This window comes from Vicugna pacos, unplaced genomic scaffold (assembly GCF_048564905.1).
Source record: "Vicugna pacos unplaced genomic scaffold, VicPac4 scaffold_20, whole genome shotgun sequence".
NCBI lineage: Eukaryota > Metazoa > Chordata > Mammalia > Artiodactyla > Camelidae > Vicugna > Vicugna pacos.
The window spans coordinates 29,826,804-29,835,265 of record NW_027328741.1 but is presented as its reverse complement, the minus strand read 5'-3'; the positions used below and the strand labels follow the sequence as shown (position 1 = coordinate 29,835,265).

The following is an 8,462-nucleotide window of genomic DNA, read 5'->3' as shown; positions in this document are numbered from 1 at the left end:
AGGATCCTCTGGGAGACATCACACTCTCCCAAGCTGGAAACAGGTTAACAGCTCACAGGTTTCCTGGAGAGGATGGTCACATGGCCTTGATCTGGCCGATCAGCATTTTCCATCCTCCCTGGCCACTGTGATTGGCTCAGGGCTGGGCACCAGCCCAATCAGGCTCCACGGAGGTCAGGCCTAGTTGCTGGAATCCTGGGAGCAGAGAAGTTCTATTTCAGTTGGGAGTTGAGGGGTGGTGATGTCAGCTTGTGGCAGTTGGTGACTATCTTGCTTTCATAAAGGCAGAGCCATGTGAAGATGACACCAGTGGCAGAGCCCAGAGGTGGGGAAGGATGACTTCTGTTGATGTCACTGAGCACCAGGTACAGACATGCCTGAAGCTATCTCCCTGTGGACGTCTCACTTAGGTAAGTCATTCTCTCCTGCCCTGTTTGCTTCTTTAAGCCACTTTGGTTTTCTGTCACTGGTTTTAAGAAAAAGTTTGACTATTCCTTCAAGCTGGCTAAATGGAGACCCTGGAACTGCAACAGTGAGGTGATAGGCAACAATGTGGCTAATAGACTCCAGAGGCCTCTGTTCAAACAGGGGATTGTAAATGACAAGGGAGAGTACACATGGCCTCAGTGAACAGATTTGCTACTGGTAGCTCCCAGTTCCTGGATATTAGAGTGCATGCACTCAGCCAAGTCTCAGCTCTGCTGTCACACCTGCTAACCCACACCTCTCCTCTCCCACCTGCCGGGCCTAGGGGGGCTGGACACCCCCGGGCACCTGAAACAGCCCAGGGCTTTGTGTTGTAATTTACACAGGCTGCCCCCAGTTCTGAGGGTGAGGGTGACTGGGTTCCAGTTTACAGAGAAAACAGACTAGACAGTCTCACTGGTGAGATGTGGGGGTGGGACCCCAATCTACCATCTGACCTATGACTTCAGAGTGGACAGCCTCCCCACCCTCAGCCAGGATGCTTGCTAAGCCTAGGGGCTCAGGAGTCCTGCTCCCTCCAGCACCCCTCCTGGAGGTGAGAGTGGGGGGCTCTTCTCTATACAACATTCACCCCTGCAGGGGCACACATGTGACCTCACAGTCTGTCATCCCTTCCTTATGACCTGGACCTCCTTGATGTGTGAGCACTGCAGATCATGGGTGCACACGTGGGCAGGTGCACCATGACTAGAGGACAGCACTCCAATTTAAGCCCCCTACATGCTCAGATGATTCCATCCTGGAATTGAGGGGTTCCCAGGGGACAGGTGGCCAATTCTGGCCTTAGGGGCAAATTCTTATCACCCAGGGGGCTGATTTTTAAATTAAATTACACATTTACAATTCAATAGTCAAGCCCCTTTCTAGGCAGCCTTGTAGCCTCTCAGCTTTTACCCCTCGCTGTGACCATGTTCTTAGCTTCAAATTGAGTGTCATTATGGACATGAACATGTCCCTGTCATGTGTCACCTTCACAGTAAGCGGCCACCCCAAACTCCCCTCCCTTCCCCTTGTCGATATCTCCACACAGGGAGTAGGGCCCTTTTGATGCAGTTGTGCAAATGTATGAGCTAAGGGTTTAGAATGTCCAGGCTAGGAGGGGTTTGCCCCACATGGCAGGGCAGGTGGGCTGGCAGGGGGTGATGGTTCACTTGCAAAACCTCAGCTGGTTTCAGGCAGTGACAACAGACTGGCAGCCAAGGGCTCAGCTGGTGCAGAGTAAGCGGATTAAATGTGTTCACCCAGACGCCTTGGGGGTGGCAGCCCTGGAGTACGACTACAAGTGAGGAAGGTGGAGGGTCCCCAGTGCCTGGACCTCCACCTTCTAAAAATCAGGACTGAGATGTGGCTTTGAAATCAGAACACTGGAGTTCAAAGCTTCCCCCACCACTTTGTCAATAATTCAAAGCAAATGAGCCTCAGTTTTCTCATGTGTAAAATGAGAATTTTGAAGCCTCTCCCTCTGAGGGTGTGGAGGGAAGTAAATGCGGTGACAGCAGAGCACAGGAGCTGTCTGGGCTGAGCCTGCATACAGGCAGGCCGTTGTTGCTGCCATGACCACTGTCTTCCAGGGCAGGGTCTGCACTCTCTCCCTGTGAAAGTCCAGACAGTAAACATTCTAGGCTTTGAGGGACCTACAGTCCCTGTCACAACTACCACCCTCTGCTGTTGGAGGGCAAAGACAGCTCCTGCAGTAGGTAGTCCAGGCTCGCACCCCCGCTTCCTGACATAAGTATTCCTGAGATACAATTTTCACATAACTTTGTTGGCTTTAGGTGTGCAGCATAATGACTTGTTACATGTGCATATTGTGAAATGATCAGTGCATTAAGTTTACTTGACGTCTGTCATCACCCATAGTCACACACTATTTTCCTTGTGATGAGAAATTTTAAGAGATACTCTCTTAACTATCAAATGCACAACGCAGTGCTGTTAACTACAGTCACCTTGCAGTACATTATGTCCCCAGGACTTGTTTATCTTCTAACTGGAAGTTTGTACATTTTGATTATCTTCCCGAATTTCAATCATCCCCTGACTCACCTCTGGCAACCACCAACCTGATCTCTGTTTCTATGTGTTTCGGTTTATTTTGTAGATTCCACATATAAATGAGATCATAGGTATTTGTCTTTCTGTCTTATTTATTTCACTTAGCATAATACACTGAAGGTCCACCCAAGTTGTCACAAATGGCAGGATTTCACTTTTTTAATGTCTGAATAAGATTCTATTTTATACACATATATATGCATCACGTTTTCTGTACCCATTCATCTGCTTATGGACACTTAGGTTGTTTACATATCTTGGTTATTGTAAACAATGATACAGTGAACATGAGGGTGCAGTTGTCTCATTGACATAGTGATTTCATTTCCTTTGGATATATTACCTGCAGTGGACTTGCTGGATCATATGGAAGTTCTAATTTTAAATTTTGGGGGAGCCTTCTTACTCTTTTCCCGAGTGATGGCACCAATTTACATTCCCACCAACATTGCACAAGTTTCCCTTTTCTTCACACCACCACCATCACTTGTTGTCTCTTATATTTTCATGACACCCACCCTGACAGGTGAGAAGGGGGTATCTCATTGTGGTTTTGATTTGCATTTCCCTGATGGTGAGTGATGTTGAGCACCTTTTCATGTACCTGTTAGATATCTGTGTGCCTTCTTTGGAAAAATGTCTATTCAGTTCCTCTGCCCACTTTTTAAATCAGATTGCTTTTTTTTTGCTGTTGAATTGTAAGAGTTCTTTATATGTTTTGAGTGTTAACCCCTTATCAGATATATAGTCTGAAAGTACTTTCTCCCCTTCTGTCTGTTACCCTACCCTCTGCTTTCTGGATGACAGGGGTCCAGGCACTTGGGAATCTCTGCTTCTCACGTGTTTCCAATGGTGGGTGGGTGAGGGCTGTGTTCTGATAAAAGTGTGCACAACCGTGGGTCACTACCCCTTATTTTAGAAGGTGGGCTCTGAAGAGTGTAGTGTGGGCAGAGATGTTTCCCTGAAGTCATCATTTGGATGGTCATGTGCTCTGGAACTCACATCAACTAGCCCAGATGTGATGGGGCAATTTGCAAAGGGAGGACCTTGCAGCTAAGACACAGACCAGGTGCTCTTGTGTCTTGTTGGAAGGACCTGGAAACAAAGTTCTGTGGAACAGGGACTCCTCCAGGTCACAAGGCTCAGTTCAGACTTCTGGGATGCAGAGACCTGCTCTGAGCCACTGTCACTGAGGAGCGAAGGGCCTCAGGCAGGAGGGAGGAGTTGCTGGATTTCACTTGCCCTGTTTGTCAAGTTTCAGCTCTGGTGATGTGTGGAACATGTGCTTAGCTTTGGGAATGTAAGAGGAGAGGTTCCTGGGGAAGGGCTGGCTTTTTCCTTTGATTGAGGTCCTACTGTGTGCCAATCACAGCAGTCCTCTGAGTCAGGGCTGGAAAGCCAGGCACAGAGAGGTCAGGGAGTTTCCAGGTCACACAACATTAGGCGCATCATTAGGGTCTGATGCAGACCTGACGCCCAGCCCACATTCTCTCTCCTTTCCCAGGACCATCATGATCCCACATGTCAGAATCACCCAGAGAGGCCCAGGTATGGGCACTGGGACCTTTCCTGCCTAACATGCAAGGAGCCTTAAGAGGGGCGACAAGGCACTTCCTGAGTCCATGATGCCCAGAGACTGCTCTTAGCAAGAGGCTCAGCATACACTCTTGGATGAATCCTAGCTCTGTCCTGAGTCACTCTGTCCTCCCTGCCTCAGTTCTTCTGCCCACATGGGGCTGGAAACAGCAGCCACTTCACAAGGGTCTAAGGAACCTCCAGGATCCTGGAAGCAGCACCCTCACACAGGGAGCACGGTCTCCTTAACTTTTCCTCACCTCTTTGCTGGATGAGGAGTCCCAGCGGGGCCCTGGCTTGTCCCAATTCTCACCCCAGATCAGGGTCCAGCAGGGGGTGGTGTCCAGGCTGGACTCTGTCCTCTGCCCCTTTTGGGGACCCTCATTCATCGCACCTTGGCTGCCTAGACACTGTCTTCCAGGGGCCACTCTGTGCCTCCCACACCTACCTAGCATCCACCCACCCTGGGTTACTCCAGCGCCCTCTGGCCCTTGGCCACACACCTACTCCGTGTTGAGTGGAAATGAGGTGACCGACATGCTGGGCCTCCTGGACAGTCTGGAGGAGCCCGATATCCCCAACCTGCCCACCACCCCAAGAGCCCAAGATGGGGAGAGGGTGTGCCTCCATTCATACTCTGATTTGCTCAGATTCTCAGCACCTACTTTTCTGGGTGGATATGGGGGCAGAGGTATGATGTAAAAGCAGGAGACCTGGACAGCAGACCATGAGAAGGGGGCTAGCCCAGGCTGGTCTCATAACCCCCTTAACTTTGGCTTTATCATCTTTAAAGTGGGACAGACTCTTGTGAGGTGAGCAGGATCCTGACCCATAGCCAGACACTGTCCTACACGCCTTAGAGAAGCTCACTGACTCCTCACGAAAATCTGTGGGGCAGGGACAGGCATTATCACCCATTTCTGCAGAAGTAACTGAGGCACAGAGAGAACAGGTGAGGTGACCACCCCAGATTACAGAGCCCAGGTCATCTGGTTCCAGTGTCCAGGCTCATGGTCAGTGCCCATTCTGGGTTTTCCTCCTCCCTTCATCCTCCACTGGGACCCATGGCCGCAGCCTCATCTCAGTGTGATTGTTCATGGGGAGCAGGATGGGTGCACTGAGGGCCGGTTTCTCTGAGGACTGCTTTCCCAGAAGGCTCAAGAGGTTGACTGTATTCACTACTGGACACCCAGGCCTGGGCCCAGGCCAGCCACACTGCAAAGCCTGAATCAATGATTGCTGAGTGAATACCTGAACCTCTGCATGTACCTGCATGTTGCCCCTACTTCCTCATCTCCACAGCTGGCTACCCGGCCAAAACCCCGTGTAATCAGGCCTGGGCCAGGGACAGTCAAGGGGACCAGAGCTGCTCAGCTGGGGACAGGAAGCCTCAGGGGCCCTGTGGCTGTCCCAAGCATCTCCTGGGGCAATTCTCAGGGAAGCCCAGCCAGCTTCCAGAACAGCAATCAGGTCCCAATCCCAGGGGTATATGGAAGGTCTTGAGGGGTGTTTCCTGAGACTGACTTTGTGTATGAAGGGGGCTTGGGGGTCAGGCAGCTTTCAACATCCATTCCAGGCCCACACCCCTGCTGGCAGCATGGAGCTAGTCATAAAGGACACAGGCCGTGGGGCCAAGGCTATAGCAGGGCTCTGCTCCCTCTCTGTGGCTCAGTGTCCTCATCTGTAACAGAGAACTAGTAACAGGGCTATGGGAGGGCTCACTGAGACCCTCCTCTGTGGCTTTGGTTGGACACTGCCCTCCCTCTGCTCAGTGCCCTTCTCTGTAATAGAGAACTAGTAACATTTTTCTTAGCCCCTTTTGGCCCCATTTTTCTGAGTCTCTTTCTACATTGGGCCCAGGGCTTTCACGGAGATCACAGACTTGGGATGTAATCAGAGTGTGGTCACAGCCCTAGTGGTCCCAATTGAGGCCAGAGGAGCTTCAGGGAGGGTGGGAATCCAGAAGTGCTTCATGGAGGAGGTGAGATCTGAGCTGTGTCCCCAAGGATGAGCTGTCATCTAGCTGAGGCCTGGCACTGAGCAGGACCCATGTACATGGTTAATGAGGGTGTGAATGAATGAATGGGCACCCCTCTAACAGAGAGTGAGGGGGGGAGTCCCCTAGGCCAAAACAGGAAACACAGGGCACCATGGGGGAGCAGAGGGCGTGGCTGCAGTGTGATGCCTGCCTCACACTTTATGGGTGTCTTGCCACCACTTTAGCGTGTGTTCTGGTGGATTGGGAGCCCTTTCCTCTCCTCTGCTTCAGTATCCTGCTCTTCATTCCCAGCAACACCCACCTGTGTCATCTCAGTGTCCCCAAGTGGACCTGGACCTGTCTTGTGGGAGATTTTGAAGAGGGATTTGATGTGCAGCCCAAGACTGAAGTGGGAGGGAGAGGATAATAGGGACCTCCAGAGGGGATCATGGGCTGGGAGTCATCAGAGGGGTGGGGAAGGCAGAGCCTCAGACCTGTAGGATCCTGCTAGTGGTGGCTCCTTCACGAGGGGCTTCACAGGGTGAAGCAATCATGGGGAAAAGGCAGAGCTCAGTTTGGGGCTTGCTGACATGGAACAGCTCATCACAGAGACGTCCAGAGGAGCTGGATGTAGGGAACGAACATGCCACTGATGTCAGGGTCAAAGTCTGAGACCCAGATGAGGTGGGGCGATGGTGCAGGGGAAGGGGCTTGAGGATATCAAGATGTTCATTCATTGGGGTCCTCAGGGTGGGGACCTTCATGTTCATTTCACAGCCACCTGGTGCCTGACAGTTAGGCTTAGGGAGGTCACTGAGTAGACACGTGCCGATAACCTAGATTCTCCTCTTTCCACATAAAGTCCCTGGTGTGAAGCCAGCAGGCACTCTTCAGAGTCATACACCCTCACCCATGGGCTCTCTGTGTGCCTAGAACCCAGTGGCCCCTTACCTCCCACTCCCCACTGCAGGACCCTTTGCACACCTGCATTTCCACAAGCTATAAAACATCTTCTCTTGCTGTGTGTTTACCCTATGAAACCTCATTGCCCCAGGAAGAGAGACCTCACATCCTTCCCTTATTAAAGTGGTAAAGCCTTTTGTTCAGAGAAGCCCCTGACAGATTTCACAACCAACCAGGTACCTGTGCATGAATTGATCATGCAGCCCCCTCCTCCTTGTGTGAACAGCACCCCCCCAATAACAGACCCCACACACTCAACCTTGGCGCTCGTGTAGGCACCTCTTGCCTGTGTGGCCTGATGTTGTCTATAGCAGTGTCCCTATTGAACTTTCCTAAACCCTTCTCTGACGCTGGTATTTCTTTACCAACCCAATTAATTAGCCTGCCATTGTGCCCACAACACCTGAAACAGAGTTGGCTAAATTATGCAGATTGATGATGCAGGTTAATTTGCTATAAAGGTGAAATCAAGGTTTACAAATAAAAGCAACATACATACTCAAGGCAGGACTAAGAACTCACACGGATAACTAAGACCGTCCACATACATCCCACTTTGCCCTTAGGGCCTTTGGGATGGCTGCTTTTCCAGCCAGGATCTCTCTCCGCCTGCTTCTTAAACACCTCCAGGAATCTGCTCAAATGTCCTCCCTGACCTTATTTTTCTCCATGGAACATATCACCTCTGGACATTATGTATATTTTACTTAATTTTCTCTGTGTCCCCCACCAGGCTGTCTGCTGCATGAGGATGGAGACCTGACTGCTTCACTACCTGCTGTGCCCGGTATCTGGAACCCACCCAACACACAGTAGGACCTCAGAGATTGTGTGACGGGTGTGTGATCACTGTAGGCCACAGACAAAAGCCTTCCCAGCAGTCATGGTAAGAGTCATTCATTCTCTACTTACTGAGCCCTACTGTGTGCTGGATACTGACCTGGGTGGGAGGCATGCAGTGGATTAGACACAGTGAGCACACACAGCATGTTAGGAGGGACATGTGCTCTGGAGAGCACACAGGGATGGGGAAAGTCAGGAGTGCAGGAGTGGAGGAGAAGAGGGCCAGGTGGAGACAGTGGTGCCAGAGGAGACAGAGAGGTGGGGCCCAGGTCGTGCAGGGCTTTATGGCTCCTGTGAGGGCTTTTCCTCAGGGCAGCGGAACCATGGCTGGGTACGGAGCAGGGGCCCGCGTCCTGAGTGCTATGCAGGAAATGGAGCAGGTGTCTGCTGGGGAGATGTGCGTGGAGGAGGCTGTCCCTGTAGACTGTGCAGGCAGAGAAGGCTCCTCTGAGGAGGTGACATCTGAGCTGAGCCCTTGTATGGACCGTGTTTCCACCTTCTGTAGACTGGATGCTTTCATCTGCCCTGCAGCCCTATGCAGGACACACCCTGTTCTCAGTCA

General features: G+C 51.4%; 1 long non-coding RNA gene across 1 annotated transcript in view; it reads left to right on the top strand.

Moving 5' to 3' along the window:
- The first annotated feature begins 284 nt into the window (after positions 1-284).
- Positions 285-8,462, top strand: part of LOC140694189 (uncharacterized) — a 30,822-nt gene continuing 22,644 nt past the window's right edge. The window contains exons 1-2 of the long non-coding RNA XR_012069930.1: positions 285-410; positions 7,791-7,943. This is a non-coding gene — a long non-coding RNA (uncharacterized lncRNA). The remainder of the gene's footprint in view (positions 411-7,790; positions 7,944-8,462) is intronic.